We start from the raw sequence: 12876 nt of genomic DNA on the forward strand, positions 1-12876 counted from the left end.
TAGATGCTATCCGCTTGATCCGCAATTAATAATATGAACACCGCTCGCAGAACCATTTTGTGTTAACACGCACCGAACCAATGTTTTTTCGCGAAGGAAATAACATCATGTAAAGGCTCTAGTGGGTAGTTTTAGTATAATTCTTAAAGTGATGCCGGTTATTTAATGAGTAATGCGCGTATTCAGTGTGTAAACCAAAATCTTAGAGATTTATTAAGCTTATATCTCGCCCCTTAATAAATTATTGCGGTGGTCTGAGAATTTTCGAAAGTATACAGTGTTATAGAGTTATTATTTTACAGTCTGCAGTCTGCGGTCTGCAGTCTGCAGTCTGCAGTCTGCAGTCTGCAGTCTGCAGTCTGCAGTCTGCAGTCTGCAGTCTGCGGTCTGCAGTCTGCAGTCAGCAGTCTGCAAATGTCATACACCGGTAAGGCCGAGTGCCAACGATAATTTTCTTTTTACTTAGATCGAATTATAATCCCAATAAAAACGATATCTCTACATTGGCGTGAGTTCTTGTCTTCACGGAACATAGCATTCGATTTCTGCTTAAAAACCTGAGTTCCTGAAGCCAAAGAACTGAGATGACAGAGCCGCAGTTGCTAAAGCAGCGCTCACAAGAGCAGGAAAATCACTGCGACATGCAATCGAAAGTAAGAGACCGGGGAAGGAGGTAAGCGACTTCCTTTATAAAGTTCAAGAGGCATATGAGACGCTGATAGTCAAGCATGAAGAATTCACGAAGTTGATTGAAGATGACAAGGAATTTGAATCACAAGAAGCGTGGCTAGAGGAAAGCCAAGATACGTTTTTAAGTTTATTGACACGTGCGAAACTGTATTTAGATAGTTCTAGTACAGAAGTATTACGAGAGAAGCTTAATGTTAAGAAAAGCTCACATGATGGCACTGAATTACGAGACAGTCCTGAAGCTTTAATTAAGTAGTAGTAAATTAAGTAGGAGTAGTAATCTGAGAAACAATTAAAGGTCTGGGAGCATAACCGACTTATGTCGAATTTGAGCGCGGCTTTTGATTTCGAACGGATTTGTCCGAATTTTGGCTCTCCCTGGTTTGGAAAACATTTCGCGGTTTTACAATCGTGGACAAAACTCCTTGAGAAAACCAAACACGAACAGAACAAAAACCACTTGCTTACTTCTCCCTCCCACCCCCTCCCCCTATGCAATGAGAGCCGAACACAGACAGCCAAAAAAACACTCACTTACTGTTTCTCCCTTCATAATTCTACCACAGTTACTTCTCCCTCCCCCCCTCCCCCTTATGCAATGTTGATGTGGGAAGTGATGCTTGCCAGGAAACTGTTCGTGACCCAAAGACAACATTGAGTCAGGGGGAGGGGGAGGGGGATTTGGTAGTTTGCTTGTCTACAAGTGAACGCGCTTGGAAGGCAAATAGTTGTCAAAGGTTTTGTCCACGTCAGACTCGTTTTCCAAATTATCGGTAGGCTAAAAGTTTCCACAGTCCACGAGCCGTGTTTAGTCGCACCAGTTGTTGCTTCTATAAGCAACGTTTGAGATGATATCATGGTTTGCTTTTGCGGGTTGTAACAAGCCCAAAATAGATCAAGGCAGTCGGGATAAACAACTTGCGTATCGCACTGGCTAGTTGGTTTCCCTTTTGTTTGTTGAAGTTTGTAAACGCACGACATCTATGGATCTTTTGAAAAGTTATGAAATTGATGAATGCAGTTCACAGGAACTGGTGGGCCGGAAATGTTGTCCAAAGAATCCTTCCTTGGTAGTGACGACTGTGCCGTGGCGAATTTTTCAATTCCATTATCAAATCCCGCGGGAGCATCAGAGACAAATCCCGCCATGTGCAAGGTGTTTTTGCAAGCCTTAGTTGTGGTTTGCCAGGCTTGAAATTCGGTATGTAACGATTAACTTGACAATTTCAAGACAATGATTCAATAAAAGTACGATTAATATAGATTTTCAACGGTTAACACCGACTGCTCGTAAAAAGAATAGATAGTCTTTACCTTTTCATAGAACTGCCATTAATCGTTGTTAATCGTTGTTAATCGTTGAAATGGCTACATGTCTTCCTGTTAATCGTGTAGAATGCTAGTATTTTGCGTTATCAAGAGTGATATGTCGACAAACGGGACAAAGCTGGATTTTACGCCAGGAAATGGACACATTTTCTCTTGGAGAATGTAACTGTTGACATTTCGGACATTCCTGTCACGTACGTAGTAGTTTGTAACAGAATCAAATAAAAGCGTGACAGCATTCTTTTCGTTGCTCCCGCGAAAAACACAACTTTCGTGTGCCGTGTTTAAAAGACAACGAGTGTATATTGAATACAAGTATTTAATCCTCAGTGCATTGTCTTTTTGGTCATCCAGTGTCTATAATGTTACCGATATATCTTTACAAGATGGTAAAATTTCTCAATGGCATTAATACGAAACACAAAGCGGCGTGAAAAAATACTGGACAATGGTTTTCAATCAAATTGCAGTTCACATGCAAAAGTTTGGACAAATCCGAGCTACATCGAAAAACGGGCTGAAATTCGACATAAGTCGGTTATGCTCCCAGCCCTTCAATTATAATGCTTTTAGCGAAAGCCTAAACGTAACTTCTATAGCTAATAACGTAAGTAAAGGAAGTTGCCAGGGCGTTCAGGTCGTTAAGGCGAAGTGTGTGGGTTTAAAATGGAGAAGCCCAAAATGCCAAAGTTCGGTGGAGATGTGAGAGAATATGCAATATTCAGAGCAGATTTCAAGCACGCAATCAAGTCAAGATACAGTAAGCAGGACGCAATTACATTTCTACGCACTTGCCTACAAGGAAAACTGCTGGATCTAATCAAAGGAATCTGATCTGATTACGACGCTGCATGGGAGTACTTAGACGCAATTTACGGTGACCCAAGATTTGTGTCCGATACGATAACACAAGATATTGCGAAATTTCGACCACTTCACGACAACGAAGACGCTCGATTCTGTGATTTAGTCCACCTAGTAAAGCGATGCTACAATACGCTAAAAGAAGTTGGCCTACCGGGTGACATGGACAACAGCCATATGCTCTCTATCATCGAGCAGAAGATGTGCATTAACGATCGGAAAGTCTGGGCAAGGGAACTCGAAAAAACGAAACAACATGCTACGCTGTTGGGCCTAATGACTTGGATGACTGCAGAAATGAAGTTTAGAATGAGAGCAACAGCACCGCTAAGAAACGGAATCAGCCAGCATACCATCCACCACGTGGCAACAGCAAACAAAGACGAAACCAGGAACAGTGGCTTTAAATGTTGGATTTGCAGAACTCAGGCACACTGGACAGACGAGTGTCAGAAATTCTCAGCCTTAAATCACGATGATCGCCTAAAGATTGCACAAGAAAATCGCGCCTGTTTCAGTTGTTTAAAAAGAGCTGGGAGAGACCACAAGTTATCTACCTGTACTCGAAGAAAGCAATGCACAGAGATAGAGAATGGTATGCAGTGCAGACAGTACCATCATCCCCTGTTACACAAGAAGAACACTTATGTGAGAGCTAGCATTGGATCGATAGCTGAAAACTCAGAAGCTTTACTACCTGTTATCTGCGCAAGTATTGGTGGTGGAGATGGTTGGAAACGTCCTGCTAGATTCAGGAGCACAAATCAGTCTAATACGCCTTGAAACAGCTGAGAGCCCAGGATTGGAGGGGAAGAATGTTTCCATAACCATAACAAAAATTGGTGGCGAGGAAGAGGAAATGATTACAAAGGTGTTTAAATTTAAGCTCACCTCACTGGACAGCAAGAAAACATTCTAGATAAAAGCTATCGGTATTGCCTGTATCAGCGACGATGTAGCAGAGATCAACACGAGAAGTATCGCCCACAGTTTAGGTCTGAAGAAAGAGAAAATTTGCCGTGGAACAGGAAAAATCAATCTTCTTATTGGCATTGACCAAGCACAAATGCACATGGGTGAAACAAGGAGAGCCGGACATCTGGTGGCAAGAAAATCCCCCTTAGGATGGGTGATCTTTGGAGCCAAACAGGGAAACGTTCAAGAAGATAATCGAGTACTCCATATCAAGTACACCATGCCTGAAGACCTGTCGGACTTCTGGACGACGGAAGCAATGGGTGTTGCCATTACTCCTTACTTATGCCCAGCAGATAAACTGAGCCAAATCGAGAGAGAAGAGGCGAAGATAATTGAAAATTCGTGTCAAAAAGTTGAAAACCAATGGATGGTTAGGTACCCTTGGAAAAAAGACCCCGCCTGTCTTCCAGACAACAAGTCCCAAGCAATCAAGAAGCTGGAGGCAACTGAGCGTCGGCTAACAAAAAATCCTGAGCAAGCCGAAGCCTACGATAAACAGATGGTCGAGATGAATGAAATGAAATTTTCCAGAAAGCTTTCGAAAAAGGAATTAGAAGAATACAAAGGCCCAGTTCACTATGTATCTTACCATGAAGTGTTACGACCGGAAAGCAAGAGTAGGCCTGTACGCATAGTATTCAACTCATCAGCTGTATTCCAAGGACATCGTTTAACGACTACTGGATGAAAGGACCGGACTTACTGAATGACTTGTTTGGTATAGTTCTGAGATTTAGAGAAAACAAGGTTGCGTTTATTGGACACATCTCTAAGATATATCACAGGATACGAATTCCAGAAGCTGACCAGCACATGCACAGGTTTCTCCTAGAACTGATCGTGAAACAGACGTCTACGTCAAAACAGTGTTAACGTTTGGAGACAAACCAGCTCCTACTATGGCTCAGATAGCTCTACGTAAAACCGCAGACGAAGCAAAAGAAGCTTTCCCCGAAGCAGCACAAGTTTTAAAGAAGAATACGTACATGGATGACATCTGTGATTCTGTCCGCTCCAAAGAAGAAGCACGAAATCTAACGAAATCGATCGACATCGTACTGGAAACAGGAGGTTTCAGAGTGAAAGGCTGGCTGTGGAACAACACTGAGAAGAGCAACACGGACGAGGAAGAAACAAAGGAGGCAACAATCCTGGAAGGTGCCAATGAAGATAAAGTGTTAGGAGTGACATGGAACTGTCGTATAGACAAATTCACTTTTAAAGTAAAACCCAGGTTAACTCAATCCCAAGTTCCGATGATTCTGTCTGAGAGAAAGATTCTAAGCCAGGTAGCTCAAATCTACAATCCAATAGGCTTCGCATCCGCCTTCCTTATTAAAGCTAAGATAGGCCTCCAAGAACTGTGGCAAAAGGGAATCGACTGGGATGAAGAATTACCCGCTAAAATCAAAGAAAAATGGACAGGCCTGTTTGAAGAAATGATGAAACTAAATGCCGTAAGCTTGGAAAGATGTCTGAAACCACACAATGCAGTGGGTCTTCCTGTCCTTTGCGTCTTTTCAGATGCCTCCCAGGATGCATTTGGTACCTGCGTGTATGTACGCTGGCAGCTTGATGATGGAAAGTTCGATGTACGATTTATTGCAGCGAAATCAAGAGTAGCTCCCCTCAGAAGACTTACCATACCTCGTCTGGAACTACAAGGTGCAGTTTTAGCTTCTTGATTGTGCAAGACCATTGTAGAAGAATCCCGCTATCAGTTTGAAGAAATCATCCTTTTTCTGGATAGTAAAATAGCTTTGGCGGGGATCTGTGCTGAAGCAAGAAGATTCAAGCCGTTCGTATCAGTGAGAGTCGGTGAAATCCAGACCAACACAGATCCAGCACAGTGGAGACATATTCCTGGAGACATGAACGTAGCTGACGATGTTTCGCGTGGCATACCTGTCCGAAGTTTGACCAATAGGTGGCAACATTCAATTCAATTCAATTCAATTTTATTTGCCATTAACAAAAAAATACAACATAAATACATTATAGACGACACACAATATTCTTACTATTACAATATTCATACTTGACTATTTACAATATTAAATGTGTTAAAGGCTAGGAAGCCTAAATAGAAGCCGGGGGCTTATTAACTATAGGCTTCCTAGAACTATTGGATAAACCATAGAAGTTACGGGTACTGATTGAAATTTCCAATTAAATTTTTTTTTTTTTAAAGAAGAAAACAAAAAAAAAAGGAAAGGAAGAAAAAAAAGAAAAGGTAAAGAAAAGGTGTGTAGCTCAACAAACATGGGCCTACGTTTCTCTGCCTGCCTAAAGAAGAGTGGCCGCAAGATTCATCAAATGTTGAAGAACCAGAAGTAGAAAAAGAATGTCGCAAAGTTTACAGTGTTTGCATGCAAAGCAAAGTAGAGCATCCTATCGACAGCCAAAAGTTTTCAAGTTGGAGACGGCTAGTACGAGTGACAGCTTATGTGTTAAGATTTGGGTGGAATCTGCGCACACATTGCCGAAACAGAACACAGGAGGAAACTGACGTGAAGCCGAAGAACGGCCCCCTGTCACCCCAAGAGTTGCAGTGTGCAGAAAATAATTGGATTAAAGAAGCTCAAAAGAAGTTGAAAGATCGGCTCAGAAAGGGAGATTTAAAGGAATTGAGTCCATATACTGATCCTGATGACATTGTACGAGTAGGTGGCCGAGCTGACAAAGCATTAGTATCTTTCGAGACCAGACATCCCACCTTGCTTCCCAGAGAGCATTGGGTATCTCTTCTCATAATGCGTCACGTACACCAGTATGGACACTCAGGAGTAGCAGCAACAGTAGCGAAAGCAACGAAAAAATTCTGGATCCTCAGAGCCCACGACCTGGCCAAATCAGTGAAGTTTCGATGCGTGGCTTGTCGTGAATTGGCAGCCACAGTTGAATCTCAAGTCATGGCAGAATTACCTGATTTCCGATTGACACCTTTAATGCCCCCGTTTTATTACACGTCGTGCGACTATTTTGGTCCATACCATGTTAAAATTGGTCGCAACAAGACTACCAAGTACTATGGTGTCATATTCACGTGCCTGAATACGAGAGCAGTGCACCTTGAGCTTGCAGTGGACTCTTCTACTATGGAATTTATTCAAGTACTACGAAGATTCTTCGCCCTGCAAGGACAACCAAGCTTTATAATAAGTAACAATGGATCTCAATTCGTTGGAGCAGAGAGAGAGAGTTAAGAGAAATGGTTCATGGATGGGACAAAGACAAATTACGAGAATTTTCCGCAGAACAGGGAATGAGGTGGAAATTTACAACACCGGTATCCCCGCACCAGAACGGGTGTGCAGAAGCATTGGTCAAAAGCTGCAAACTAGCGCTGAAGAAAGCTATTGGCAAGCAAGTGTTGACGCCTTTTGAGTTGTACACGTGTCTGTTAGAAGTGGCAAATCTCGTCAACCAGTGCCCGATTGGCCGTATTCCAAATGACCCAGATGATGGCTCATACCTGTGTCCAAACAACATTTTGCTTGGACGAGCATCGTCTCAAGTACCACAAGGCCCTTTTAGAGAGACAAAGAATCCCCCTTATCGAGTTGAATTTGTGCAGCAGATCGTTGATTCATTTTGGAAACGCTGGACCAGGGATGTATTCCCATCATTACTTTCAAGAAAGAAGTGGCATGCAGAGAAATGAAATGTACAAGTAGACGACTTCGTGATAGTCGAAAGTCCTAATGCGGTTCGTGGACATTGGAGCGTCGGTCGAATTGTCAACGTGTATCCCGGAGAAGAAAGCAAAGTTCGAAACGTAAAAGTAAAGACCTGTGCTGGAGAGTACCAAAGGCCCATAACAAAGATTGCTGTGATTCACCCAGCAGAAGGCTATGATTCCGATGAGAACTAAGCTCTCATCGGGGTGGAGTGTGTTCAGATGAACATTTACGTTGTAAACTTTTGTATATCCACGCGCTGTGTTGCGCATACTTTATTTAAATTCGCTTAAAGACGCGTAATGATCGCGCAAGTTAAATCAGTTGAAAGATTAAACAAGCTAACCTGTTGAAAGTAATGTTTATATTGAGCTAACCTGTTTGAAATATTGAGCTAACCTGGAGGAATTAACGTTGGACTACAGTTTACATGTATGCGTTAAATGTGGAGTTACAGAAGTAAGTTTTCTTTGTTTGTTTAATTTCTTTTATCTTGTTGTTACATTTGAGCGTTGTAAGGCCGAGTGCCAACGATAATTTTCTTTTTACTTAGATCGGATTATAATCCCAATAAATACGATATCTCTACATTGGCGTGAGTTCTTGTCTTCACGGAACACATTGTCCTTTTTGTCACCCATGGTGTCTATAATGTTATCGATCTTTCTTTACAAGATTGCAACAATTCTCAATGGCATTAATACAAAACACAAATTGGCGGAAAAATATACTGGACGATGTTTTTCAATCGAATTGCAGTTCACATGCACAAATTTGGACAAATCCGAGCAAAATCAAAAAATGGGCTAAAATTCAACATAGGTCGGTTATGCTCTCAGCCCTTCAATTATTATCAACATGTAGCTATATCCATTTTCTGCTTTGAGAAAACAGTGTCTTGCTCATACTTTGAAGCAAGGACGTAAAACTTGACTTGCTGTTGCAAAAATATTGGGAATGTCTACTGGAATGCAAAAACAAACACTGATTCCCTGAAAATTAATATACTCCACATTCATGTTCAAAATCAATCCATTCTCTTCATGACTGTAAATTGCACGAGATTGGCTGATCAGCCAGGAGTCATAACATGACTTTGAGAATTAACTAAAAGTTTGTGGTTTAGGGAAAATTGGCATGAAAAAAATTACAAGAACAGCATTATCGTACTGTATGTGTTCAATGCAATGTGCTAATTTGTATGTCAGTAACTGAGGCTGCACAGATTATTGTATTTTGTTTTACATCAAGATTTACTGTGTACATGTAAGTTAATAAAACAAACTAATTAAAAAGGATTTTCAATGTTTCTAAATGTACAACTACCACTACTACCACATGTACAGATCAGTCATAAACTTGTTGCAGGCTAAGTCCCTGTAATCTTAGGTCAGCCTTTACCTTGCCTGTCACTTTCCCTGTAATTCTGTCAAAAGTTCTGTTCATCAAAACTGCATAATTAAAAACATCCTTACTATTCAAAATCCATTTTCATGAAATTTTCTTCACAGTACAAAGCAAGCCAAGACGTTTATGCATGAAATTCATATTAGTTTCTAAGACAAGTTGAATTCAACTTGACAAGTTGAATTCAACTTTAATTTGTCATAAGTACGTAAATAATGATCATCCGGGTGAGTGTAGTCCTGAGAAGGTCGGTTTGAGGTGACTTTGATTGAAGTTTTGACAACCTGAGCGGGAGTCATAAAAATAACCCGAGTGGAAGTCATCTTCAATTGACAAAACGTTGTGTTGTAATTATTATTACTCTGTACTTAACACCGGACGTATACAAAACATGGACCTAGGTCCATGGACCACCCATGTGGACCCGGTCCATGGACCACCTCGTGGACCCGGTCCATGGAACACCCCTGTGGACTGGACCCATGGACCACCCCACCTTGTACAGTGATACACGTTGAAGTGTTTTTTGACTGCAATAGTAATATAATATTTAGAATTATTACCCATGCACTCCCCGTTATTCATTTTCAATGGGCAGGATTAAATTGATTTTGAGATTTATGTATTAGGGAGGGATATTACACGGTTAAGCTAAGACAGAAAGGGTGGTGTGTGAAATTTGAAGCCACTGATTTCATCTTATTATGTGTTGACGAGTTTCATGCAGGAGATTTATTATACCTAAGATAGTTTTGATGCTAGAAATCTGTGCTATTCATAGTATTAATTAAAAGTACATAAATTGCACATGGCTGTTTAAGATGCATTTCCTGACATTTTAGAAGGGCCAAAGATTAATTTTTTACAGTGGAGCATACCCCCTCCCACGGACTTTTTTTTGCTTCTCACTCTAGAGAAAACCTAGCTGTGTTCCATGGTATTTGTTAATATATATCTGAGATAACATGCATGATTAAATTTGAGGGTTGTTTCAGTTTTCCATTCATTTGTGTGTATGAAAATGATGGCTTTGTTTAGGAGTGAGGTGTGCTGGGGAGGGTTTGTGTGCTTAGATCATGGTGTCCACTTGGAGGGAGGTGCAGATGTCATTCCAAAATCCTCATCCTCATCACAATTTCCTCGAGGAAATTTGACTGTACAGGTAACTGATTGTGGGCAAGAACAGTTTGCATTGGGGGCGCATTAATCTTGATGACTGAATCAAAAGAAAACTCTGTGGCCTGACGACGACGCTTCAAATCTGTTTATATTCATGGCATGGCATCACCTTTTCACAGTAAAATGGGGCAATGGGGCAAACGTAGTGTAAAATACTTTGAATGGAAAATTTGGGGATTTCAATACCAAATAACTTCAGTAAAATTAACTTTCTGCCTTATTTATAAATTTTAAATTTAAGATATGATGTACATGATTTTCCTGATAAAATTGGAGGGGTGGTCCATGGACTGGGTCCACGAGGTGGTCCATGGACCGGGTCCACATGGGTGGTCTATGGACCCGGGTCCATGTTTTGTATACATCCCTTTACACCACCAGAGTACAATGACACATCCAGAAGCATTAAGCTTACAGCTCATCATAATAGACAGTCAAGTTTTCTAATAAAACCAAAGATAATACCTTTGATAGCCTTGACATCACAGGGAGCCTTTAATCTTCTTGATTACTGAAACTGAAAAAAAAAAATAGAAAATCAAACATTTAGTAGGAACTGTGATTTTAATTTAGTTTAGATTTATAATTATGCACAGGAAAAATTTTGAAAGTCCTAATAAGAAATTAAAAAAAATAAAAATTGATTGACAGAAGCAAACAAAAGAGGGAGATGGGAGAGAACTCTTATTAAGTGAATAACTAAACTGTTTAATTTGCTTACCCACAAGACGCGCTAAATTACAGAGATAGTGGCAACAAATACATGTACAGTCAAACAGCAACAGGTTTTAAAACATTCTACTGTAGCCTTAGTTTCTTCTTTCCTCATAACAGATGCACTGACAAAAATCCTTTGACTGTTATTCAGACCTCTCTATCAGCCATACAACAATGCTAATTAATATTAATATCAAATAGTTGGAAATTGCTGGTATCAATGTTGTAACTTACCAAATCATACTCCAAGAACATTTGCACATCTTGAACCAACACTTTAACACTTGAACTGACAGATGAACTGAAATCAAGAGTAGAACAAACACAAACAAAGATAAGTTAGTGCAGTATTCCCCTGCACATTAATGATTGTAGCCAAAAGTGATGACGGCGAGACCTGTTGAGGTTTATCAAATCCATCATTAGTAATAAACATTATTTGTATTTTTGTCCCAAACCTAAATTTCAGCAATTTTGTCAGAGCACTGAAGTGGCCGGTATGACTTAAATCTCTTGGAATGACCACCGTTACAAGTGACCACGTTATCCAACATTTTGAGGCAAACGGAATGGTTCTATTTCCTTTGGGAATTGACATTAAGAACATGTCGCTAGATATAGTCACTTCCAAGAGATTGTAAAATAAATAATGATACTATGTTTGTTATTATTTACTGAGCCTTTGCAATTGGTTTTCATGGGGTTTCCTAATAATGGCTGCTTCAAAGGGAAGTACTCAAAGACAAGATCTTCCGCACACATATCAGATGATGGTCAAATGAGCTTAATGTACCTGCTCACCTCTTGTGTTAGGAGGTTTGTGTTACAAGGCAGTAGCTGCATATATCATGAATAACGAATAAGAGAGTATAACACTTGGGATCATTACAGGTCCACAAGTGACATATTTATACAACTTTTAACATGTATGAATAGTGAAAGGTTATTGAGTTTCAACTACAAAATATTAATAATATCATTTATTAACACTCCCGTTTTGTAGAGCTCGTCTAAAGGAACTGTTAAGAAGTTATAAATTGTATTATGTTTGTCAAGGAAAATATGGTTGGTGTTGAGATGCTGCAATGTTTTTTTTTATTATTTTAAATTTTTTATTTAGCTAGATGCTGGCATGTTTACATTTCTGCCAAACTGCTCTTGAAGGGTAGGCTGAAGTGATGACAGTAATGTGGGAAAGGAGTTGCTGAATACTCTCAAGATTGCCTGGGCAAGCATTGTACTATTGATAGCTGGAGTTGACACAGGTGGAGATGCAGCAGAGGTTGAAGCTGGGGTTGTATGTACAGGTAACCATGACGACATGAGGACAGATGTTGAAAGATTTTTTTTATGGGGGGGAGAGGGAGGGCATTGCTTTTACTGGTGATGAACACAGTCATTAGACAAGGCACAAGTCACGAGGATCGTGCAGGCGTCTGTTCTATATTATAAAAATTAATTCCACCATTATTCCTCGTGAAGCGAGGGCCGAAGGCCCAAGTGTAGCGAGGTTACATGTAATAAATTTGTCAGGTGGAAGCCCAAGCAGAGCTAAGCCGCGCAAATTCGAGCGAAAAATATATTTTTTATTTGTGTATCGTTACAGGTGTCTGTGCTGTTGCCTGGTTCAAGGTCCATACTGTAAGTTGCACCAGTCTCAGTCCGTACTGAAAGCACACTGTTTCAACCAATCAGCACGCGCCTTATATTGAAATTTTATTATAAATGATGACAAAGAAGCAAGAGCAACAGAAACTTATCCATTCCCTAAACACATTTTCTGGACATCCAGCCATTAATCAACACCTCTTACTAACTGGGCTCAAGGTCCATAACGTAAGGTGCACCAGTCTCAGTCCATACAGCATGGACTGAGAAAATGAGATTACTAAGATATTTATTATATCTCTGAGGTTAATCGGGCGCGAGAAAAAGGAAACTTTCAAATTTAGTGGGCTGTACAGTGAAATACAGCCTGCAAAATTGACCAATCAAACTGCTCGTACTAACTGATACAATAAAACCCAATATG

The 12876-nt window shown here is 40.3% G+C and overlaps 1 protein-coding gene and 2 pseudogenes across 4 annotated transcripts in view; 2 read left to right on the top strand and 1 right to left on the bottom strand.

Moving 5' to 3' along the window:
* The window catches only part of LOC146477775 (uncharacterized), a 291187-nt gene that overhangs the window by 116520 nt on the left and 161791 nt on the right, over positions 1-12876 (bottom strand). The gene's annotated exons all lie outside the window — the stretch shown is intronic.
* LOC146477784 (uncharacterized) lies at positions 415-4680 on the top strand (annotated as a pseudogene).
* Positions 6127-8155, top strand: LOC146477785 (uncharacterized; annotated as a pseudogene).

Source organism: Pavona decussata, unplaced genomic scaffold (assembly GCF_977016875.1).
Source record: "Pavona decussata unplaced genomic scaffold, jaPavDecu1.1 SCAFFOLD_69, whole genome shotgun sequence".
Lineage (NCBI taxonomy): Eukaryota > Metazoa > Cnidaria > Anthozoa > Scleractinia > Agariciidae > Pavona > Pavona decussata.